The sequence below is a fragment of the Stigmatopora nigra genome, chromosome 11 (assembly GCF_051989575.1).
Source record: "Stigmatopora nigra isolate UIUO_SnigA chromosome 11, RoL_Snig_1.1, whole genome shotgun sequence".
In the NCBI taxonomy this organism is placed as follows: domain Eukaryota; kingdom Metazoa; phylum Chordata; class Actinopteri; order Syngnathiformes; family Syngnathidae; genus Stigmatopora; species Stigmatopora nigra.
Genome location: NC_135518.1, coordinates 8,339,633 through 8,364,593, shown reverse-complemented (window position 1 = coordinate 8,364,593; position 24,961 = coordinate 8,339,633). Strand labels below are relative to the sequence as shown.

Here is a 24,961-nt window from a genome sequence, read left to right as displayed (position 1 = left end):
AATATTGAAAAGTTCCCAGGCTTTCCATTCCATTGGGAATTGTTTTTAAGAAGGGACACACTTTATGTTACATGAGAATATGATTCATTATGTCTGTGAAAGAGCCCATTTGAAAATTAGTGGATACATTTTGGGAATACTACACTTGTGAGGTAGTGATAGTAAAATGAACAGAAGGACTATGTATAAGAAGCTATAACGTGACAGAAGCATTATGAATTAAGAGTAACTAATGTTTTAGTTGATGAGTAATGTCTTGGATTTTTAACATAAAGTTGGATTCAGGTCGATGAAACTTTTGACAAATTACAAGCATTCCCAAATGGTAATTTTACCCTTGTGATTTTCAGTTTTAATCAGGCTTCACATTGTACTTACAGCTAAATAATGATAATGGAACTACAGAGGAAGGGATAAATTGATCAACTTAATAAAAAAAAGATTCATAGAGGCCTCACCATGTGTTTTCTAAGTAAAAAGCAACATTAGTTGTAAAATAACCCATAAAAGTTTTTCTTTTTAGCACCAATGTGGAAAGTCTTCCTTGCACAAAATAATATCTTGTTTGTTTGAAAAACATTAGAAAGAATATATTTTCAACATTGGATGACATGGCAATGTCAAATGAAAAATTCAGCAATGATATTTCAGATGTAATTTCAGTCTGATTAAATCTAGCAATGCTCCTAGAGGAACCCGATCACTACCATTTTTACAAAACAAAAACAAAACGGATGTCTGGCTGACTACTGAGTAGGAGGAGGAGATACACACAAACTTATTACTACTTTCCAAATAGCTCCAGGGAAAAAAAAGGGGATTGTGATGGTACATTTGTGGCCAGGTTGGACAGCATTTTGTGACCTCTATCTTCCTCTTCTCTATAATCTGAAGCAACGGATTTAGTGTAATGACTACTCACAGAATTCACACCAGCTCAAATAAAAAAATAAAAAGTAATGTTGAACGTGATCTAGTTGTTTGGTGTTGGATATATACATATTGCACATCCATCCATATTGTATAATGAGAAACCAGACTGACATCTGGACTCCGTATTTGTAGATAGTGTGTAGAGCATGTGGTTTGAGCCATTCACACTCACAGTAGGTGCCAGTGTTCCACACATTTAACAACATTATATGTGTTATCATTTGCTTACAGCAGGTAAAATGTACACAAACAACCTCTTGGCTTTTGTTTAGCACACCACTTACTGGCTGTGCCTAAACACAGCCTGTCCATTGCAGATAAAATGCACTGAAAACAATCCAATACATGAAATTCATGGCAGTTTAAGGGCTTACCCTTCACACAGTAGATTTTTTTGGGGTTCGATAAGATTACGTGGCACGGTGGGAGAGTGTCAATGGTTCAATTCCAAGCTTTGGCGTGAAGTTTGGATGTTTTCCCTGTACCTGTGGTGCGTTTCTCTAGGTATTCCGGTTTCCTCCTACACCCCAAAACATGAATGGTAGACTTATCCATTTATCAGACTTCAGCAGCAATTTGGGATTTTGAAGAGAACTTTGTTAATGAAGGCTCCGTCTAATTCTTGATGCCATTACAGAAGAATAATTTAAGGTTGACCATGTTAGCCATAATTTAGTGAAAATATGTCATTTTGATCATTCAAATGTTTTGTTTCTATGGAAATATATCATATTAAGACATTGACATATGCAGATTATAGTCAAACTTCCGATTTAGATACAAAAATATTTTTTTCCCCAGAAAGGTCCTTATAAAAGTGATATAATTACCAAACTGCTTTTTACCATTTTCACATTCACACACTCACCCACACGCACACTTGCAAATAGGCCTTGGGTTTTCTAATTGCTGGCTACAGCTGCCATTTAAGATACCAACCATCATTGTTTGAGGATTTTCACCTTGTTCAATGACAACTGCAGGTTTTTTTTTCAAGGTTAATAATCTGTTCCTTGATTCTTTTGCAATAGGATGCTTTATGGTGGTGACTTACCCATAGTGAGAATACCACACATTTAAATAATTTGTTGTTATTATTCTGCAGAGCGGAAATATTTTCAAACAAGCAATTGACTCTTTGCAGTAAGGACCTTGTAATGTTTGCCCAGGATTATGTAAAAAAAAAAAAAAATACTGAATGCATTTGCCCTAAAAATGGTTGAAGGGCACGAAATGAAAGCAGACAGTGAAAAGCTAATTAAGATTTTTCTTACAGTTTCATTTGAATTGAGCCAACGCTTATTTTGACTTTTAAAGGTCTTTTAAATTCAAGCTCCTATTCCATTGTAATTTGTGACCAAAGGCAGCCTGGAATGGTTTCCAGTCAACTTTAGGACCGTTAAGGACATTTCTTCCAAATGCATGGCATTGCTTTGGAGGTTCTTCTTTCAGTAGAGTTGAGATTTTGCACACTAATGTATTGTGTTGACGTACAGTGTTTGTCTGCGATTAAATGAATGAGGCTTTCAGTACTTGGGATTAAGAGACCAGTCAACCAATTAAAAGTTTAAAAAGCGAGATGGTACATACTGGGAGAAGTTAAGTGAACACACGCACAAAGTATATTTCACGGCCTGCTTCTACAAGCCACCCACATAAAGTTAACGGCTTTGAAAGTAGCTAAAGTGAGTCGCTAAGGTCACTGAAAATTCTCTAGTGATGAGTAATGCACAAGTGTTGTAAAGTGAAATGCATTTTTCAAATGCTTATCAACGTTTAAGTCAAAGTGCAGGTGCTAAAATCAGGTGCATTCATACAGACAAAAAGAGTGAAAGTTAATTATTCAGTGCCAAAATTGCTATTTGGAGCAGATTTGGGAGGAGCCTCAAACATATTTACGGAGTGTGAAACTGGATGACATTTGAGTGGCTTATACCAGTTATATACCAAAAAAATGGAGCTAATTGCATGATATTTTGTAATTAATTTCTATTATTTAGGAATCACCAATATTAATTTAGCAATAAATTAAAGATTAATGAAATTAAATGGAAAGAATGTTATTTGTGGACTGTGAAGCCCCTTGAGACATTTGTTGTGACTCAGGGATTTGAATAATTTGTTTGGAGATAATACTAAAGCTTTAAATCTGACACCACAATACAGATCTAATAACACACAATCTATATTTGACAGCACTCATACACACATTATTCATCCATTCCTATTTGGAACTAATTAGTAACACTAAAAATCCCTCTCTCTCTCTTTAATCAAGATTCAATAAGAGATATTTTTTTTAATTATGTGACAGTGTTCGTCTCAAACACAACCAAGTACTTTAGTAAGTGGTACAATATATGTCATAAGCTCTCTTTTCTAAAACCAATGACCCAGTAAATGTTCCTGTCAATTTTTAAGGAAATCAAATGTCTGAGACACACTCCAAAATATTGTCGCTGTCTTTCCAGAAGATTTATTACAGCGGTTTGGCCACAAAGGATTGGTACAAGAACTGGTTACTAATTAGAACCACTCCTGTTCCACACTAACCATGCACTTTGTTGAATTGCGCTCCATCACAGTATGTCAGTAAACACTTTACAGTTTAGACTCTTCTGCTGTAGTGTGCAACACAGATAATCCTCACATCGCTCGGTAAGACTCACAACGCCTCTAATAGGACTTTTATAGCTTCAGTTCCAAGCGATGTACTCTGAATGATGTGTTAGAATTTTCCAGTCTTGGCTGACACTAGCATTTTTAGAATCTCACAGCCATGAACAAAACACAGCAAGTTACTGTTAAATTTCTTCTATTGGTGGGATGTACATGGAGTAATTTTTTAAAAAATTTTACCACTCAAAGATGTCTTTTTTTGTGTCAATAGTAACATTTTCAGGAAGGTTTTATTCTCCATGCTTTGTTGGTCTAGGTATCTAAAGTCTGTTATTGACTTTCCATGTGTTGGTTGTTAATTGTTGGGATCCATGCTTGTAAATTCTTGAAAGTGAGCCACAAAATGGAAGCTGTTATTGCCTCTTTACTGTATAAAAAGTGACAGTAACACTGCTGTCTTCCAGTTACCGGACTGAAATGAAACCCGAGGGAAATTAGGAACAAGACCAAAAAATTAATAAAAGACAATAATACTTTTTTTAAAGTGGTAAATATAACAGAACAAGTGCAGTTGCATCATGCACACTGTAATTTTCAAACTATAAACCATTAAATGTTCCAAAATTTTAACCCTGCCACTCCAGTGCTGAGGATGAGGCCATTTTTGGGTGTAAATATCCAAATATACGGTAAGTGCACCTGCATCTAATAATCTGTCACGTCATATAGAGAAAAAAAGTGCTTTTCTTGTGAAATTTGGTGGCTGCGGCCTGTAAACAGAGATTTCAATCATTTCAGCCAGTGAAATTGATACTCATTCCACATACACTAAAACACATTCTTATTTTCTAGTTATTCAGATGCTTGTAGCTTACTTTCCTATAGCAAAATGGTGAGCAATTCTGTTCTTCCCAACCCTTAGGTATACTCTATATTACTCCACGATTGCCTCCCTTCAAGTCACTCAACTTTGATTCACGAGTGTCATCATCACATTATCGAGATGAGGAATCCTGCGTAAGGATACTGAACCTCCCCACTCGCCCATCACGTTCAAACCTCCACCCATACCTCTCATAATACATCCCACTCACCCACATCTGGCCAGTCATCACATTGTGGAATAAAGCTGTCTAAGATTTTCATTGAAGGACATAACAGGAAAGCACACACCCGCCACAGCCTACAATAAAAAATAAAAAAACACATTCTTTTTTTGTACTTGGGTGGGCTGTTTGGATAACGTGGGCGAAAGTGACAATCGTGGAAAAATTACTTTTCTTTATGTAATCCTAACCGATATTGCAGGAAATTTGAAAAGTGACCAGATACGCAGAGGACAATAAACAATTTGACATAGTTTCATACCTCAAGAGGATTAGAAGTGGATGCATGGAGATTTACAAAGGACATTGTTTATTATAACAACTGCTCATCCAGTTCAAAATATAACACATCACTTGCACCACAGCGGATGCTGAAATGATCCAAGTACTTTCAAAATGTCTCCTGGCAGGTTGATAAATGACAAGTATGCCTATGTACTGTGGAAAAAAAAAGAAAAAGAAAAACTTACTCAGCTTCAAGAGAGCATCTATAGGAGATTATAGCATTCCTTGTATGTAAATGCTGTCCATTCAATCTCATAGCATCATCCTCCACGCCGACACCCATCCACAGTGGAGACTAAGCGGCTGGCGGACGCGCCCACGTGAGCGCGCGCCGAGACGCGTGGCCGTGCACGGACGAGGAGGAGGAGGAGGAGGTGTGAAGACGAAGATCGTTGCCTTATCAGCCCTCCAGTGAGCAGCGCTAATAACCACATAAGTGCTTCTGTTGTGGGACTGTATGAAAGGTTACTTCTTGTTGGTCTTGGGGCATTTTAAGGTTGTTTGTTAACTCATTATCTGTCATAGAGGGCACCGTGGGAGCAAAAGAATTAATATTACTGTGTATAAAATATTGAAAAGTGCAAATGTGTCCACTCTCAATCACAGAAGTTAAAAAAAACTTTAGTTTTACAGCACCCGTGTTGAAAAAAACTAAAGTATTTGATTCTGTCTGTACAGTATGAATGATCTACAAAGTCTGTCCAAACAACCCTGCCGGACTAGACTGGATCGGACCCCCAATGAGGCCGCTTCCAGCCCACGGGCTGTATGTTTGACACCACTGATTTGAATGTTATACCTGCAAGGTTTTTCTTATTTGCAGTAATACTAGGAAACAATTCCGGGCATTTATGTTTGGCCTTGAGTTGTTTAAGTAAGTTTTTCTTTTCAAAATCTCCAACCAGAGAAACTTTGTTTCTTTTAAAATGTATGTTCAAGTGAAAAGAAAACATCAAAGACTGTTTTGGCAACGGCAGCCACTGCAGTCATCAAACCTAATTATTTGTGACCTCAAAGATTTAATGATGATAATTTAGGATGGCATCAACAGTGTAAGAAATGCATTAGTAGTCAAGTCAAGTCACAATTACTAATTATCCCTTGATCACTACACATGTATCAAAAGGCTTCACTGTTCCACAGTCGACAATTACAACATCCACGGATCTGAGAAAGGCCAAAATGGAACCAGTCCCCCTCTTACAGAATGACCAGGCAACAATAGATGTGGAGTGGGAAGTATTTAACAAGTTGAATTATGCTTCACAGTAATTTCACAACCAACATGAGAGTCCATCCGGTGTGATGAAACACATTAGGTGAGATCTCAGGAGAATTTTCCATTGTCATTAAGGAATTATTTAGAAAATTACTAGCTATATTGCATTGGCTTCTATAGTTAAATCAGGGCTGATTAATTAATTGCAGATGTATTGTTGCCTGTATTGCCTGTCGGTTAGGAATTTGCCAATAGAAATCACCTATGCTTTTCTTGATTTTTGTCTTCTTTATCATTTAAATAGGCAACAAATATGACAGATTGATCATAGATTAAAGTTTCCCTCCATATTACACAACAAAAACATACAGAGTCTAAAAAAGACATCAATGAATGGACTGTTGTTATTATTGTCATACTATATCACATGATAAGGTCCAGCTGTTGTTTTTTGGTAGTAATTTTAAATGATGTCATCATTGTCCTTCAATAAGTTAGATCAATGGACGGACAATGTGGTGGTTGAAGTTATGCTGTTATTGAACTTGGGAGCAGATGTTGATTTCCTCCTATGTGCCTCCATGAAAGCATAAATGTATGACAACCAGTCACTGGATTTAAATACCGTTCCAACTGTTAGTTGCTCGTACGCATTTTAGCTCATTAAATGCGACGCTTTTCGGATCGCTCAGAGACGGGAATTGGGATTCAATTAACACTTCGGAGCTCCCCAAATGTGTCCGTTTGAATTCTGATTGATCGGGTCTGCTTGACAACAAATTCCCAGCTTGCCGTTTGTTGGAAACTTGCTTGTCTCTGAACAGGAGAGCTGTTGCTTTGTTTATTTCTGTATGTATGTATTTTTTATTTCCTCATACACCAGGCATATAAGTATAAGTTTAATGATTCCGTTACCAGGGTCATAATACAAACCCAATTGAAATATCTGTTCACAAAACTCAATGTATGGTTGACTGTTCTCTAATTTCTTCTGGAAATGAAACTTTCCCATAAAGCGAAAATCTGAAAATTTGGTTTATTGATTTAAATTGTTACAATCTGTCAAAAGAAATTTAATGTATCCTCTACTGTGTATATTTGCACAGCACGCTAGGAAGCACAGCACCCACGTGCAAGTATAAGGAGAGTAATAGGGCAAGCTACCCTAAAACTGATTTCCAATAACAACTGAATGAAAAACTATCACTAAAATTCAGGTTTTCTGTATCTTCTGATTGTGTACATAGTTTTTCATGTAATTCACATATGGAATATATTCAATGTAAGGACAGAGTTGTACGGGGAGCAGCTTAGAGCAAATGAAAGTACATTATGAATATATTAGTGAAGAAGCAGATGGAGCAATGAATAGAAGATCATTCTTCCATCAATGGGGGGTAACCGCTCACTCTTTTGTTCTTCTCTGTGCAATCACAAATGCATTTCAGGGAGTGAATCGCCTCCAGTTAGTTTGAGAATCATTAAACATATTTATCACTCTGAAATAGGGCTATGTTGTGTTCGGGTTAGCAATGTGGAGCTGTCCATGGTAGACAACATTCTATAGTTATGTATTCAATTTAAAAAAAGAGAATATTGTGGCACTATATAACTATTTCATTAAAATGTTCTGCTAGATGACTGCTAGATTAATTAGGACCGTTTTTGTCTTCATATAAAACATTTTGAAGTACACTGGTTCAAATTTCAGCTTTAAAATGGTAAGACACATTTTGAACTAACATGCAAAAAGCTGCTGTCATCCACCATTTTCAGTTTTTCTATTTTGCTTGTATCTCAGAGCACCGCTATTTTTACATCTGGCCAAATCTAATGATCACCATAAGGTCAAAGGTCATGGTGGAAGATGGTAGCCTCGAAGGGCTTCTGCACAAAGTTGGATATAAATTCCAAATGGGGGGACTGAGGAGAGTATCAGATCAGGGAAAAAAATCTTGTTCTAAACCAAGTTGTTATGACACCCCTGCAGAGATGCCAGCCTTTAAAGTGTCACAAGAGAGCTGTGGCGATGACGAAGACGTAGCCGACGTGTGCGCCAGTGAGCGTGTGCTCGCTTCCAATATGATCAAACGGAGTGTCATTTGACATTGAGGGAGAGAATCTTTTGAGCTTGTTACGTCAAAGGAAAGAATCATTAATATTGCTTCCAATAGATCTAAAGATGTAACAGAATAAAGCAGAGTTGGTTTTGAATCAAATGTGCTTTTAGTTTAAATGAATTGCCCTAAACTAGGGGTCATCAAGCCAAAATGTTGAAATAACCAAAACTAAACCAATAAAAATAGCTCATTATATATTTCCTCGAATATTTCATTACAATTATTTTGTACTGTCCGCCTTTTGCTCAAAAGCCAGCTGGGATAGGCTCTAGCACCCCGCAACCCTGACCAGAATTAGTGGTGTTGAAAATAAATGAATGAAATTTCAGATGTTAAGCAGGAAACCTGTTTTGTGCAAAAATCAAGGTCGGCCGGAATGATTAGATTAATATGAGGGGCAATGCTTTGCATTTCAATATATTTTATAATGACCACATCTTTAAAACTGTTATGTTGTACTTCATAGTTCAAATTTTAAACATGATCATGGCAGTAGTTGTACGCCATCCTAATCACCACCAAATGATGAATTGCCTTCAGCTTGCCACTACTGCAGTAGGAGTTGTAAGTCTTTCACAGTATGTTAAATGCATAGTCCTAATTTTCCCTTTGGGATCAATGAAATATCTGAAACGTGATCATTACATGCATTAGCTGATTGGGCGTCGGTGCTTTCTGGCACCGTTTCAACTCCATACAAACTGCATGTATCAGTACGGCTTATAAAATGCAAGTTTTGGCTTGCAGTCCCTGGGCTAAATGGATGAAAGCCTTTGAAGCTTTCCTGCAAACTTTGCAAAAGAGATGACGAATAATGAAGTGAAAGAAATGGAAAATTATCGCAATGGTGTCGGTAACTTTCCGGAATTAGGCCTTCAAATAAAACCCAAATGCATGCAAGTAGAAATACACTTGATTCTAAAGTGGACTGGTGACTTTGGGTCTTGTAAAATTCTCCTTAAAGCTCCGATCAGTTGTCGAGGGGTTGTTTTTCATTCTTCAAGATGTTGTTTTAAAGTTTAAGTGTCTGGCACTGCACAGCTTATGGTGTTTCTGAAAGTACTTTGCCATTTGTGAATTCAGCAGCAGTCTCAAACTTTCAAGAGTTTTATCGCATTGTCAGACTTCGATGGTGTGAGCTAATTTACTTTTTGCCAAACCGTTTTCTGCCTTCTCGGCTGATTTTTGACATGCTTGTTGTAAACTTGACAGTCGAGACTTGAGATTTTTTTTTTTACAGGTAGTTATGGAAAAGGTTTGGCATATTCAGCTCTTCGTTCCGAGTTGAACACATAGCCAACATTTATCAGATGCATTATCTCAGAGGCTTGAGCTTGGTCTCAGACTCTTTTTGTTAGAGGAGCTGCTTGCAAAATCACGTATTAAATCTCTCTGCATTGCCATTGCCTCAATTTTCAGTCACCTGGGCAGCTCAAAAGAATAAAACAATAGAAAAAGCTGAGTAAAGCGGATAAGTGCTAAAGATTTGGGACAACGAACTGCAATACAGTATTGTTCTGCTTAAAGAACATGCACCACAAATTGATAGCGGGATTAAGAACTTGGACCCAAAGTTGTTTTGTAAAAGACTGGCTTTCCAAACTTTTGAGTGTAAGACAACACAAGCATAACTTTTGTCATCCTGGCTTTAAACTCTCATGACACATGTAAAAAGTAATGAAAAGTGGATATAAAAGCAATATTTCAGCGGAGACTAACTGGCAGTTGCTGTCAGCATTTCTCAGTTCAATTGACCACCAAGGGAAAATGACTTTATTTTTCGGACTATAATTCTCACCTGAGCAGAAGTCGAACCGGTTAAAGAATACACAAAGAGGAAAAATAAATATAGAAGTCACACAGGAATGTACCTTGCATTTTTGGGAGGATCATTTTTTATTTGATCAGAAACCAAGAACAAACATGTTAAAGTAACAATATTAAAATGAAGAATAATGGGATGAATTACCATCTGTTAACATAACAGTTGGTCAGATATTGCCTAATAAAAATCACAAGAGGCTGTCAATGGGGAGAGAGTAATATGTATGACTGATAATCAAAAAAAAAATACAGTAAGTAAGATTTGTTTTTGGTTTTTAAAGCTATGAACAACCAGTTGCAAAGAGATGTGGAATTTTTGCTTTAAAAAAAAAGAAAACAAGCTTGCACTCATCTCAAAGTACAGTTAAAAGAAGGTTACAGAAGACAGGTAAAAGCCCACACATCAGGGAATTATCATCCCGCGCTGTGCTCCATTTGGTTAATTAAACATCTGGGTGGGGCATAAATTGAAGTGCTGTAAACCAAGCTAAAGTATATTTTCCATGACAGGTTGCCTCCTTATAAACACGACAGGCACAGAGGGGGGACTCGAGAAATGTCCTTGTTAAAAAAAAAAAAAAAAAAAAGAGGCTGTCAGTGGACAGATCTTGTGGGGGATTAATGAGTCAAATATGAAAAACAGAAATTAATCAAGAGAGCACAAGTCTCTAAACTGGATATCCGATTTTGTCGATTAAGATCACAATATGTGAGTATATGCTCCATATAGATTCTTGGCATTGTTGGGCATCCTAGCATTGTTGTTGATAAAGAACCAGGACACTGTTTATTGATTATATGCTGACTCCTTATGAAAAATCACCAGCTGGTAACGACATAGGACACAGGGAAAACTAAATGGAGGACTCAAGGCGGCATGGCAGATGAGCCTGGGTGACAATAATAACAACAACAACAAAACAGCACACACGGAATTAGTCCAGAAAGTAGGGGGTGCTGGAGTTTATCCCAGCCAACCATGGGTAGCAGGCAGGGTGCAACCTGAATTGGTGGCTAGCCAATCGCAGGGCACAATGAAACAGACAACCACTGAGTTTGGAGAGTGGTCAATAATTAGTTTGGGCTCTTTCAGCGTGAATTACAGCACAAATGCAACGTGGCATAGAGCCGATCAGTCTTTGGCAGGCTTGAATGTTATGAGAGGCCAGCTTTTTTTCTAATAATGGCGATTCATTCTTCTGCATTGTTGGGCTTGGCATCTGGCATTTTCCTCTTCACAATACCACAGAGAGTTTCAATGTGGTTAAGGTCAATTGAGTTTCCTGGCCATTCAAGATCAAGGATACCATGGTCTTTAAACCAGATAATGGTCGCTTTCACACCGTGGGCAGGTGCTAAGTCATGGTAGAAAAAGAAAATGTGTATTTTTCTCAAGTTATTGTGCATGAAGTACTCTAATACTTCTTGGTAGATGGCTACACTGACCTTGGAAATAAAAAAAAACACAGTGGACCAACAACAGTAGATGACTACATGGCATTCCAAACCATGGCTTCTTATGGAGATTTTTCATTTAACCTCTAGCAAGCTTGATTTCGAAACAGAGCATACATTTGGACTGCTCAGCATCCACCCAGACAATTCCTTTCTGACCAAGTTTGTTGTTTTAGAGTGGCTTGAGACAAGGAATGTGAAATCTTAAAAACAGGCCTCGTGTGTGCCTTCATTCTTGAAACATTGACCCCAGATGATTTCCACGTGTGGTGAATCTCTACCACCTTTTCCTACTATATCTTTTCCTTCCTTTCTTTTTTTATTATTGATGTCTTTAGAAACATGAGCAATGATCTTTTATGCCTTGCTGTCTTTGTGCAAGACTTAAATGGCTGTATTTGTACAACTGTCAGGCTTGCAGTCGTCCCCATGGTTGCACAACTAGTCTGAAAAACCATATCAAGGCCGATGCGGGTGTTTTTAGTCAACGAGAGTATGGCACAATAATGCTATGCTATGGATTCTTTCCACAATGCTCTATTTTTCTAATTGGAGTTTTCATTGGTTGGCAGTAATGATAATGAAAATAAAAGAAATACACACTTGAACTTAATGTCAGTATGTCTGTAAAGCACGAATACGATAGCAATAGTACATAAATAAATGTGTTTTTTTAAATCAGATTTTCTTTACCAGCACCTATATAGTTGTGAAAACATTTTAGGGGTCTAGGAATCCTTGAAATAAGATAGGGTAGACTGTTGTGGTTATAAGCCAAAGACTTGTAATGTGTAAGCACCGGGGTAGCGCATTTCTTCATTTTAAGGATTATCTCTGCCTCAGTTGCTTCCTGTAAAAGTCCCACCGCAGAAAAACAGACCGGTTTTCATTTCTCCTCTCTTTAAAAGTTGTACAGCAAAAGAATAAAACGCAAAGCAATTACCATAAACCAAAAAAGTTCCCAAAACTTCTCAGAATGCTTTTGTTTATTCTTTTGCTTTGAGTCTTTTCCCCCCAAACGTACCTGCAACAGGAGCAGCTAAATTATTGTAAACCTCTGTCAACATATTTTCACTCAAGATGAATTATTGATGACTCTTGTTTGCGTGACTTGCAAAGACAGTCAAACAAACAAAACAGACTCATGGCCTAGTGTTTGATAATACTTCATCAATAGATGTTTCTCCTTGAGCAAATTGCAAAGTACTGGTTCAACATCAACTTCAACATTGATTATTTTAAAATACTATAGTGAAGTATACCCCTAGCAATTTCCAAATTGGTCTCTGAAAATGCATTGTCTCCAGGCCAAGACTCCCTTTTAATTTTTGTCCATAAATCATTGATTAGTTTTTACTGGCAGGTCGTATTGATTATCGTATTGATTAGAATAAAAAAATATTCAGAGGGAATTTAAAATCAGGTTTTTTCCTACAATGTAGTGCTAGTAGGAATTTACAGCTTTAAAAAAAGATGATCTGGAATGCCTAAAAACTAGGTAAATAAATATAATAATTACCATAGTTTAGTTTGATACTGAAGTGCGACTTATATTTTCTATCTGATCACCAACAGTGGGTTATGTAGTTATTTTTATGCCACATATGACATGATTGTGTATTCATTGGTTATATATCTGATCAAATAAAAAATGTCATTCCCCAAAATGCAACTTATAGTCGGAAAAATACGATGGTGTTGTACACTTCAATCCACTATTCCCTCTCTCAATCCACCTGTATCACATTATTATGAATGAATGAATTTACGAGGTGGTTTGTGGGTAAATATTTTATGTATACATGCTGTCCGAAAGCGACCACATCACAAATAATTACAAAACTATAACTGCTCTCTCGAATAGTGTTCAAATTAGTGGGGCGTTTTCATGTTTGATTAGTTTCGGAACCATTTTCAGCTAAAACTGAAATGATCTGTTCTCTTTTAACTGAAGAAAACACTAAAAGAAACAAAAAAAATGATGTGAAGGTTCATCCTCAGTGGATTAATCAAGAAGGTTAAATATAAACTATTTTTGCTTGGGTGATTGTCACACACACACAGTAGCAATGTCATTTTTAGCTCATCAATTAAAAGGGGGCAATTATCTTTGGCCAAGATTCACAGGTTAAACGTGTTGTGTTTAGATTTTTCTTCCCAGCCAGATGGAGTCGAGCAGATGGGAGAAGCTTTCAGTGCATATTGAAACGATGCAGCGTGGCACAGCAGAAGGATGAAGTACTGCCATATTTAAACCGAGTCATTCCTTCAGGGACGAAGGTGGGGTCTCAGAATGCAGGCTGCTCGCTGGGGCATGACACAAAACAATTTTGTCCTCCCTATATTCAAGGCTTCATTCCAAATTGAACATTTTTATCTCATGGAAAATGTTTTTCTAATGAAGGATATTAAACCTACCAATGGGCATGTAAAGTGTTTTCAACGGAAAACACACCCGACCAATAATTGAGCCCCGCCAAAATGCAGGCCACTAATTGAGGAAATCAGAGATGATAATTCAAGTCTGGCATAACATAATTAGTGTTATGGCAATATTTGAATGATTTTATCAAGGAAAATGACAAGAACTGTTGAAGACAAATGAGTGGTTACATGCAATGTACTTGAGAAGGTTCATTCATTAATTAAGTAGCTTTGACTGATCAACTTTTATTTTTTAAACTCCAGCAAATAATGCAAATCTTTCTCCACCTCAAAGCCTATCCTTCCTCATCCAATCGAGTCACTGCAAGTCCTCAGGTTCTCCAAACTGTATCTTTTTAATTGATCTATCCCGATGACTCTGTCACAGCTTTTTCAAACCCACCTGGATTGCATTATCTTATCGGCCCTATCCTGTCACTTCCATTGGTTTCCTTTAGATACCACTATTTCTGCTCATCAACCCTGTCCGTCATATTGTCATACTGCTTAATTTCCCTAGTTGTCAAGTGCTTGTATGTTTAGCTTATCAGAGCAGCCCCACATTGAAGAGAGCATAATAATAATTCATCTTCATATCTGTCTGTGGTCTCTGCCACCTTCGGAAAAGATACGCCTGTGTGATAGTCTCACAACAGCAGACGAAGTGCACCTCCGAAATGGACAGTGTTGCCGGGAATGACAATTTGTATTTAATTTCCGCTCCTCACGGATTCATATAACCGTTTCAAAACAACACCTTTGTAACACCAGCAGCTCCATTTGCATAGTGCGCTCGACACTGTGTTGGAAATGCAATTAATTCTACTAATCTGACTCTTTCTTCCATCAAATTGCCTTCGTTTTTACCCTAAATTTTCAATGTTGATTTTATAAAATCATGTTATATTCTGTGTTTTCTCTATAGAATTGTTACATCAAAATGTTATCATACGCTGCAGGACAACAATAAAAAGTCTTATTCTTTATCCCTGTAGTATACATTGATGAATAATAAATAACCTCCTCCAAGAGGCGTTTCAGAAGATATCACATTGCAACAAAAAGTGAGTTGAGTCAAACTGTTCAGAAGATTTTAGTTGCACTGACAGTGAAAATGATGCCTGAGAAAGTTGGAAACCAACTAAAAGGCATATTTTGATTTGTAACGAGTGTGCACGACTGTGACATCTTCTGGAACAGCTCTGAAAAAACACCCATTTAAAGCAATGGTTATTTTCAAATTGATTTCCTGTTTCTAGAAGAAAATCATCGAAATGACCTTACAATATGTTTAAAGAAGTAGTAGTTTAAATGACTACAATATGCACAGAAATATTTTCCTCCAAGGTTGAGGTTCATATAACTTTTTTTATTTCGATCAATACTCAAAATGGATTTTATGAGAACATGTTGGGTTATTTTGTTCATTTTCGCTTACTATGAAGAGCAGGGAATGATAAATAAATGTAGGCCTTGACCAAAAGTCAACAAAAAGCTGCATGGATTTGAACAGTTCAAAATATTTTGGTTACACTTGCAGCAAAAAAAATGCTCGAAATAACCAATAGTTGGTTCTCTGCATTGCAAGTATCATGCAAAAAAGTGATTATTTTAGCTTTAGAGCCTTTACATTTTCATGTTTTAACCTTGTAAATATAACCAGCTAAAATAACGGAAACATAAGAGTATAACATAAGTAATCATAACATTTCTGCAACAGAAAAATGGATGCCAACTTTCTATTTATTATAGACTGTAGCTTGAATACACGATCAAAATGAGAAACACTAAAAGGTGTACACGAGAGGCTGAAGAGAATTAGAATAATTGAAATGAGTGGAGCCACAAGGACCAGGAGCAAGTCACGGATAAATCAACAAATCCTGACATCTTAAACTCATTGCGAGAACTACCACAAGCAAATGAATGGACCACTCCATACCATGAGAAAATGAGGATGACACGTGGCACAAAGTTAAAAAACCTACAATAAATCAAAAATACAAAATAAACCCCAATAGAACCCAATCCTAACAGAATAAAAGAGAAAATAAAGAATGCAGATATGCTATACACAAGAAAGTATGTATTCTGGAGCCTATTATTAAGTGTCCTGCCTCTTAAGCACAAGAAAGAAAAAAAAAACATTTTAGTGAGTGAGCACACATTTTAGACGCTTGTTACTTGTGCCAGTTCAGAATATTAAAAAGGGAAATGCACCATGCAAATTGACCTTCTTTAAAAAGCCTTTAAAACGAACTGGAAAAAAATTCTTGGGAAGGAAGAATGTTTTCAATCTTTCTTTTGCCTATTTTTTTTTGTAATTGGCACCCAGTCTTTGCCGTTTGTTTTTAAAAATCCTTTCATTGTGTGTGGGGAAAAAAAAGCTTTGTGAGAGAAAACCTTGTAAATTTGAAAGCAATTCGGGCTGGAATAATGAATCAGATGTTATGTTTTTAATCCAAAAGAAATGATGAAGTACGCCTGCAATGAGAAAGGTATTAACACAAAAAACTAAATGCAAATACTGTCCAATCACAATCATCCACATCTTATCTAGTTAAGTTTTTTTAAATATTATTTTCTATTAAAAGGACTGAGATGGGGGCCATGACTCGGTAGACGTTTTTACCAAACGACGCTTAAGCAGTTTTCTACGCACTGCATACTGATGTGGCAGCATAGAATATGAATTTTTGGTAAAAGCGCAAAGAAGGAAAAGAGTTAATGTCTATTACACTCACTTTATGAACTAAATAACACACCAAAACAAATCAAACCAACCACTTTTGTCATCCTGACTTCTTTCTTCCGCATAAGTCACCATCTTTTGAATAATTTATCAAATCCCTATTACGTAAGCAATTCAATAGCACCGCCCAGTGGTTACATCCAATCGCATTTGCTGTTGAATCTAATACTCCACAACTGCGGCCTAGTCCACAAGTCGATTACGACAAATAAATCATGCAAAACGATAGTCAAAACATAGAAGGAGGCTCCAGTTACAGCTTCATCTAGCACAGATTCAACCACCCTTGATTACGAGTCTGCGTCCCAACTGAGATGAATAGCAAAAAGTTCTAACGTTCCTTTGGCACTTTAAATCCAACTACCTCATCTAGGCAAATCAGCCTACATTTTGGGTCCTTCTCTCTGATATGTTTCTGTTCCATCCTTTTCCTTTCAGCTCTGTGAACTCTTGCTCTTTTCATCATTGCCGCTTTGATGTAAACGTTTGAGCTCTGGTCTTTTAGCACACCGAAAAGCACCACAAACACATTACAAACAGCTTGTTTTTTTTATCAACAGTGAATGTGTACTGGCCGGAACGCATGCATATTTTGGTTATTATGTGCCTGCCACGTAAATCGTTTTGTTCTTTGAGAGTTGACTCACTCTTCCTTTCACACTTTTAAACCCACAGAGCTTGTAGGCGCCGATCATCATCTTTCATTTAATGTACCCTTGTGGTGCCTTCAAAGTCGGGACTCAACTCTGGCAACCCACAAGTCAATTAGGTTGCTTCCACCAAGTGAAAGTTATAGTCAAAACAAAAATACCGGATGATTTCCGTTTCTCAGTAGAACTTATGCACAAAGCAAGGTCTATGGTCCGTTGAGCACAAATCTTTTGGACTTTTAGGGACTTGAAAGAGAAAAAGCAAGGCAAAATTCCCTTCAAAAAATAGAACATTTCAATAAAACTCCCCACGAGAGCAATGGAAGTAAAAATGTGGCATGTGTAGGGCTGGAACCAGTCAAATTTATGTACATTTTTGCTTAACATTTCAAGCAAGAAGCAATCGGAAACAACGCCTAACCTCCTTGGGAGAAGTGATAATGATTATTATCATCTCTGCAGCTGGGTTGCTCGGAGAACACTACACTCCAACATCTCCATTGTCTGACGGTGGCAACGGAGGATATGCAAATGTGTGTGTGTGTGTGTGTGACTTGGGCTGCATAAAAAAACACAACCCAAGAATGAGTGAAGAGAAGGATGTGAGCGTGAATGCACAATTATGGCCTCGAGCACAAAGCGCCTTTGTCGCAGTAAATACGACAACTGACTTGTCGCATTTGCCAATGGCGATTAAAAGCCAATCTGCTGGTGGCCTTACGTCAGCTTTACCTTTAAAAACACACATTTCTCGACAAATCCATTTCAATTGGGAAGCCTGGCATTCAATGATCACCTTTCAATGTCATTGAATGTCTATTGCTTTCAATGGCAGCCAATGAATTAATACTTTAAAATTATTATGTTTAAAAAAAAAAACCAATTTCTTTGCTAACTGATTCTGATTCTCTGTTTAAGGGAATTAAAGTTGACCCTGTGCATCTTTAGATTTTTGTTAAAGTGGCCCTTGGAGTAAAAAGATTGGACACTATTTGCTATTGATATAGATATTGGTCACTTTTCTGCAATCTGTATTGTATCTTTGTCAATCAAAGTAGCATTCAGATAATTACACCATAAGACCTGCAGTCAGCCTGCTGCTGTTGAATAGACATGAACAAATAGACAGCCAGGTGAAGTCATAGAACTCAGTGGTAGATTAAGGCTCATCTTGGCCTGTGTTTCACCCCTCATTTTGGCTCAGACTCATTTACCCACCCCCCTGAGCTGCTCTAGTATAGCCTCCTGGTGGTTGATGTACTACCTACTGATTGAAATGGCATGAATGTTTGAAGTTAAAACATAAATCCAGGGGTGTCAAAACAAAAAAAAATGACTTTTTAGATTTTTTTTCTTCAAAAATGCGTTTAGTGTTTCCCCAAAGCCTGAAATAGTCCCCCCAGGAGTCAAAAAGTTTTGACTAGATGGAAAAAAAGTCCTGTATTCTGTAAGAACAATTCTTAAGTCCACAGGCATTTAAAAACAAAAAAGGCAAAGAAAAGAAAACTAAACTCTGCAAAACATTCTAGCTTTAAACTGAAAATCTCCAAATACTGTAGTCGCTGTACTTTCATTCCTAGAACAAATTCTTGGTAATACTGCATTGCAGCTCTTTTGAACATTATAAATAAGCATGGTGCGCCAATAGATGTGCTTTACATCAGCGTCACCTCTTGTAGTCGCCCACAGGGCTCAACTTCTTGTTTAGGTGGGTCCTCTTGAATCCTGTATACTTATGGGGCATATAAGTAAACTGGGTGGCCATTGTGCTTGTTGCCTAGTTACCGCCTACACAATACAGCCTGACTTTTATTTTGCAGCCGGCCAAAGATTTGCTCGAATCATCCTTTTTTGCATCTGTGCACGTGCCAGTTATGTCATCCAAGATTTTCATTGATGCAAGTTTTCATCAAATTGGAACAAAACATGGAGAAATGGTCACAGATTTGACAGTTGCTTTCAAATCAATTCCTAGAATGGACTTTGTTTCCTTTTTATAATTTGATCACTGTTAGCGTGTCAATTTTGGCTTCTTTCATGTGTTTTTACTTGAAGAAATGTTTACTCTGCGTCTATTTGCTATTTATAAGATGTGCTTAAATAGAATAAGAAGCGTTTGTAGAAATATTCATGAAACATTGACAATTAGGTCAAAGTGTGCAATCTGTGGAGAAGTCTATACATGTTTTTTTTTAGTTGGGCGTACATAAAATTGCCTTGTCCAAGTACTGACAGGTCCATTAAATAGATAAGAAAAAAAACAAAAATGCCATGTAATTATGCAGTACAATTTACTAGTACAAAGATGGCGTATGTCAAATTGTAACCCTGTTATAGCCTGGAAAACAACATATTTTAGAGAAGCTTTGTAAAATACTTTTATACAGCTACAGTATACAAAAACATGTAATTTTGTCATGATGTACACAGGGAAGTTCAGACATTGACGAAAAGTGAAGGAATTATAATACATTATATATATGTATATATATATATATATATATATATATATATATATATATATATATATATATATATATATATATATATATATATATATATATATATATATATATATAATATATATTTAAAGAGAATCCACTATACATTGAAATCCAATTGAATGCTTTAGTGATTAATTAAAAGATAATGTGTGAAGTACAGGTGTTTTTACATGTGCTCACTCACAAAGAGGCCTACATAATGATCTCTTGATTAGCTTTGATGAATCACCTCACATGACGCATTGGAAAAGCTGGCCACTTCATAAATCATTGCTCTTAGTGCTGGTCAGCTCAAAATTGGGGACATGCAATTACTGTGTACTCAATTTAGGAGAATGGGATTAATGACACATTAAAAAAGTTCAATGTCATCTTTCATTAGGAAAAGACTGATCGTCAAAACAGATTTTTTTCTAATCACCATTTCTAGGGTCCATTATACTTGGAGTATAATGATTATTTCCATCCCCATATTCAGTGCAATGGCCTTCGTACTAAGTGGAATCCTCCCATCTCCTCTTGTTATTTATTGTGCAATTTGCAAGAAAAATATAAGCAAAGCCGCGAGAAAAAACGACACTTGACAACAACCCGCTGGGGTCCTTTAAACATTTGATGGTGATGCGTAAATAAGCGTCTTTCAACAAACGAATATTTGACAGTGACATTTAAGCACCGGAGAGAGATTGCAATCTGCCAACGATGAAGAAGAGCAGCGTTTGGGGAGCTGCTCTTCTTTCCTCGAATGGAAAGGTTAACCTTTGCCTTTCCAGTTAGGTTTGTTGAATATATTGATGAAATTAGCCTTTGTATGATGTGTTTGTGCTGCGAGGGCCGTAGCTTCGAGCAGATGGTTGTCGAAGTGGTCCGCAAGGTGTGCTTGATATTCATCAGGAGATTTGAGCTCCACCGTGATGTGACCCACTCCCTGTTAACCCTGGCATCATGAATAAAAATGCCCAAACAAGACAAAAAATCCCTTTGCCACGCGTTACTCCTACTTGCCCTCGGTTTTTCTGGAGCAAAACAAGCAAGTGGAGATGCTGTCATCAAGGCTTGGCTTACTTTGTGTATTTGATGGTGTTTCCATTGATTTTAAATTTAATTTTGTTTGCATAAATCCTTGTAGAGGGAAAAATATATTTTGATTTCCCTGTAAACTTGTGAGAAGTTCAGCACATTAATTCATTTATATTATTTTAGAGGCATAACCAGATAAGTTTAAATCATTACTAAGGGCTTATTCTGATGCCATCACAACAATATCAACAACTAAAAAAGAAATTAATGTGTAAAAATCTATTGTGATGGTAATCTAAAGCGATATGCACTCAACTCCAAATTGTAAAACTTTGGTGTTATTCAACACTAATTTGTTATTGTAAGTGTTTTTAGTTAGGCGAATATTGGCTTAATACGAAACAAAATATGCAACGCTATGGATTGTGCAATTATTGGCTGCGAAAAAGTAAATCAGAAGGCAATTAAATGCCTTGCAGTGCTTTGTTTATATTGCAAATGTAAGCGGCATAGAGACCAAAGCAGCCTTTTTGTACACAAAAAAACACAAAAGGAGCCCAGTCCTAAAACTCCATAAATTGCGTATTCATCAGAAAGAACCCCTAATTCTCATTAGACTCCCGACATCCATTATACACACACACAACCAAACAACCACACACACACACACAACCACAAACACACTGTCCACCTCACAGACAATATGGATGCGATACCTGTGAGAATCTGGTACCAGGCTGTGTTCCCACCTCAATAATGGTCTATGAATGGGTATCTGTTGTATATATTTGCACAGGGTGGATGGAAAGTAGACTGTTTATATCTTGAAATGGCATTTTCTATGGTAGTTTGTCATATAGAAGTTTTACAAATGTACTTTCAAAAGGCAGTGTTTATTTTTTTTCATTTGCGTGTGCATACAAATGAGGAGGGAGGGATGCTAGATGTAAGAAAGGCCAGGTGCGAGAAGACTCATGATCTCTTCGCTAATTAAGTTTACGTTCAGTGTGTGTATGTGTGTGTGTATCGGGGGGGTTCTCATGTGTGCTTGCAAGCTTGAGTGATGGAAAGCGAAAAGAAATGACAGAGAAACCTGGAGTTGTTGAGTCTATTTCAGAAGTATAGAAATGGAGTTTAATATTCCTTTGATTCTTTTTTTTGCTTTCTGGATGTAATTTCGCAGAGAGTGCAATTAGTTGTAGGAGTGCATTGCCTATGTTAATAAATAGGTTGCCCAAATAAATGTTTTCCTGCTTTGCCTCAGGGGAAAAAAATAAGAAAGAATAGGACGAGGGAGCTGTAATTACCTTTCACTGTCCTGTAGGTATCTTTCCACCGCACAGTGCAGGTCAGGTCAGACATTCACATTGATTAAAATATACAAAAAGCTAAACACGGAAGGAAAGAAACAAAAATGTTTTTAAACAAGTATGCCTAATAGTTTGCCAGACACTATTTTGGTGTTAGCCTTGCAATTTAGGACACCATATGGACTCTCGGAACAAAAATGATACCTGTGAGAAGGTCTCTACCTGGTCTGTTCCCACTCCAGGGTTGGATTAGTGCCCTGCAGGGTCCGTGCATGTGTGTGTGTCTGTGTTTGTCCAGTGAAACAATGTGTATGTTGTGCAAACAGAGGATGTAAACATTGGCAATATTACATGAAAGAACTGCTATGGTCACTATATTCTCTTTGTAAAATCAGTGTTTTAGCAAAAGGCTTTTACGAGTAATGTACAGCCTCATATCATAATAAAAGGGACCAATACTGGTAATGGTATTGATGTTTTCCAAGTGTAAACTCCATTAGCCCAACCAATTTAAGTTTTGGTCTAAAATGACCATACATGCCAGTACGCACTTATTAGAAATTGTCAAAATAAACTCAAGGGTTGCAAAGCAGCTCGAGAAAGGCGATAGATAATTTTATTTCAAATATACTCTGCTGACTTCAGTTTTATCCAAATTTTTTTCTCCTTACAATGTGGGAGCTGACAAGTTCTGGCTTCCACAAAGTCAGTTCATTATCTGTGCTATAGAATTTTTACATAATAATGAGACACTAATACCACATTCTGGCAACACGTGTATTTGAAATAGGAGGAAACAGAAGTAGGTGCAGTTTAATCCAAAAAAAAACAGCCTTGGAATGTTTGGTTTTGCAAATTTGGCCTTAAACCACAACAAAAATAATGGAGCACATTTCAAGCTACCATTTAGTTTCAGCTCACGGAGAAGAGAGCAATAGCCAGGACGCCAAAATTAGAACTCCACGCTTGAGCAAGTTGAATCACGCCTGCCACCCACAAGCTATTTTTCACCTGCTGCCCACCTTCATCAACAATAGTGATGCAGAGCCAAAGATAAACACACATGCAGACACAACAAGAGAGCACGTGCCCCTCAGCTTAACCTTTGTCCTTCCTGATTGTGCCAACTGTTTTAGCCCGGGTGATCTGCATTCAGTACGGGACGGGCACCATCAGGAGACAATGGCAACGTACTCTTCCACTCACTCTGAGATAATTGGCTGGCTTGGGATAAGCCCGTAATGCAAACAAGTCAAGATTGCCGCACAATGAATGCCAGTTAAGTTTTCTGTCCGATCTAATGTGATGTCATCCACAAATACTAAGACCCCCTGAGATGGAGACTGTTGCACTTCTCGCCACCTCTACAGCTGCCCGGGACCACCTGCCAAACTACACCCATGACCTGTCTTGCAATTAAATTGATTGGATTGTTAATTAGCATAAAAATCTGAATCCAATTATTTCAACACTATTATTATGCACGTATTTGACTTTTTGTTAATAAGATATAATTCAGTAAAATGACAGAAATGTTGCATGTTTGATTCAGTGCAAAAGTACAGAATATTGTGATGGAAATATAGAAATTTAACATATTTATGTAGTCTTTTGAGCTGTTTATTTTTTTTGTCCTTTCTCAGAAAGATTAAAAGGAATTTTCATTTTGTTGCAATATAAGTCTCAATGTTGGAAACATTTTAGAAAGATTAAAACAAACAAAAAAAAAGAAGGGCGCCTGACAGATGACAAAGGAACGCACGTTTGATATTTCTGTTACAAGATCTGTGTTATGTACATTACCAAAAAATATACCTACCAAATTGACAATCAACAATGGCATAGTCATTTTAGTTAGAAAGCTCAACAGGATGAGAAATAAGATCACATTTCTTTTTTCCAGCCAACCATGAAATGTATGCATAGAAAGCTCTCTTTTGGACAGTAGAATAAGTCACCTTTTTTATATAATGAAGCAAAACTTTAGCGTAATCTCACGCTTCTTGCGTTGCAGAAGCTACGTGACACAGAGTGCAAGAAGGAGCCCTCAGAGTGTGGCATGCATCAAACTCCCATTTCAGCAGGGAATTTTAAATGGCTGCATTTCCCAGCACAGCCGTGACTTCCGCTTTTCCGTTGAGCGATGTGCTCTGCAACTCGGATGCGGATCCCAAGGTCACGGCCCGAAGGGAATGGGCATTATCAGTGGTTCACTTTTTCCTCTGTTACTACAGCTAATTAAACTCTACAGGGAAAATGGCCTCCTCGCTGCCTGCAAAAGGTGCTTTAACAAGGATTTTAATGCTATTCGCCAAGTGTCACTGAGCGTCTTTTTTAATATCTGGTTCTCCCTGCACTAATAAAACATGTTCACTTGATAGGATCATGTCAGATCATTTCAGTAGGATTTTTTAATAATACGGCACCCTGTTCAGGACAAGCAATATTAAAAGAAAGTACTCTGGAAAGATTGGTGATGGTGGATAATTCATAGGTGTTGTTGAACAAAATAGCCTGTTAACAATTTTAGTAGTGATGCCCATTCTGATGCTCTATTAGAGCGTTAAATTAGGCAGCTGGGGTCACTACAGTAATCAGAGAGACATATTCTCCAAGTGTACCATTAAGAGGTTAGAGCTTTGAAATGTTTTGAATAGTCAAATACTATAAATAACTCATGTAGTAGTTGCTTTTAAACACTCCATTTAAGAAATCAGGTCAACTTCCCATTTAAGTCCAT

General features: G+C 37.2%; 1 protein-coding gene across 3 annotated transcripts in view; it reads right to left on the bottom strand.

Moving 5' to 3' along the window:
• Positions 1–24,961, bottom strand: part of htr1fa (5-hydroxytryptamine (serotonin) receptor 1Fa) — a 40,341-nt gene that overhangs the window by 8,405 nt on the left and 6,975 nt on the right. The window contains exon 1 of one of the 3 annotated variants that reach the window (XM_077728088.1): positions 5,129–5,340. The exons of the other annotated variants lie outside the window; for them this stretch is intronic. The gene's annotated coding sequence lies outside the window, so the exon portion shown is untranslated. Of the gene's footprint in view, positions 1–5,128; positions 5,341–24,961 lie in introns of those variants that run through there. 3 annotated transcript variants of the gene reach the window in all.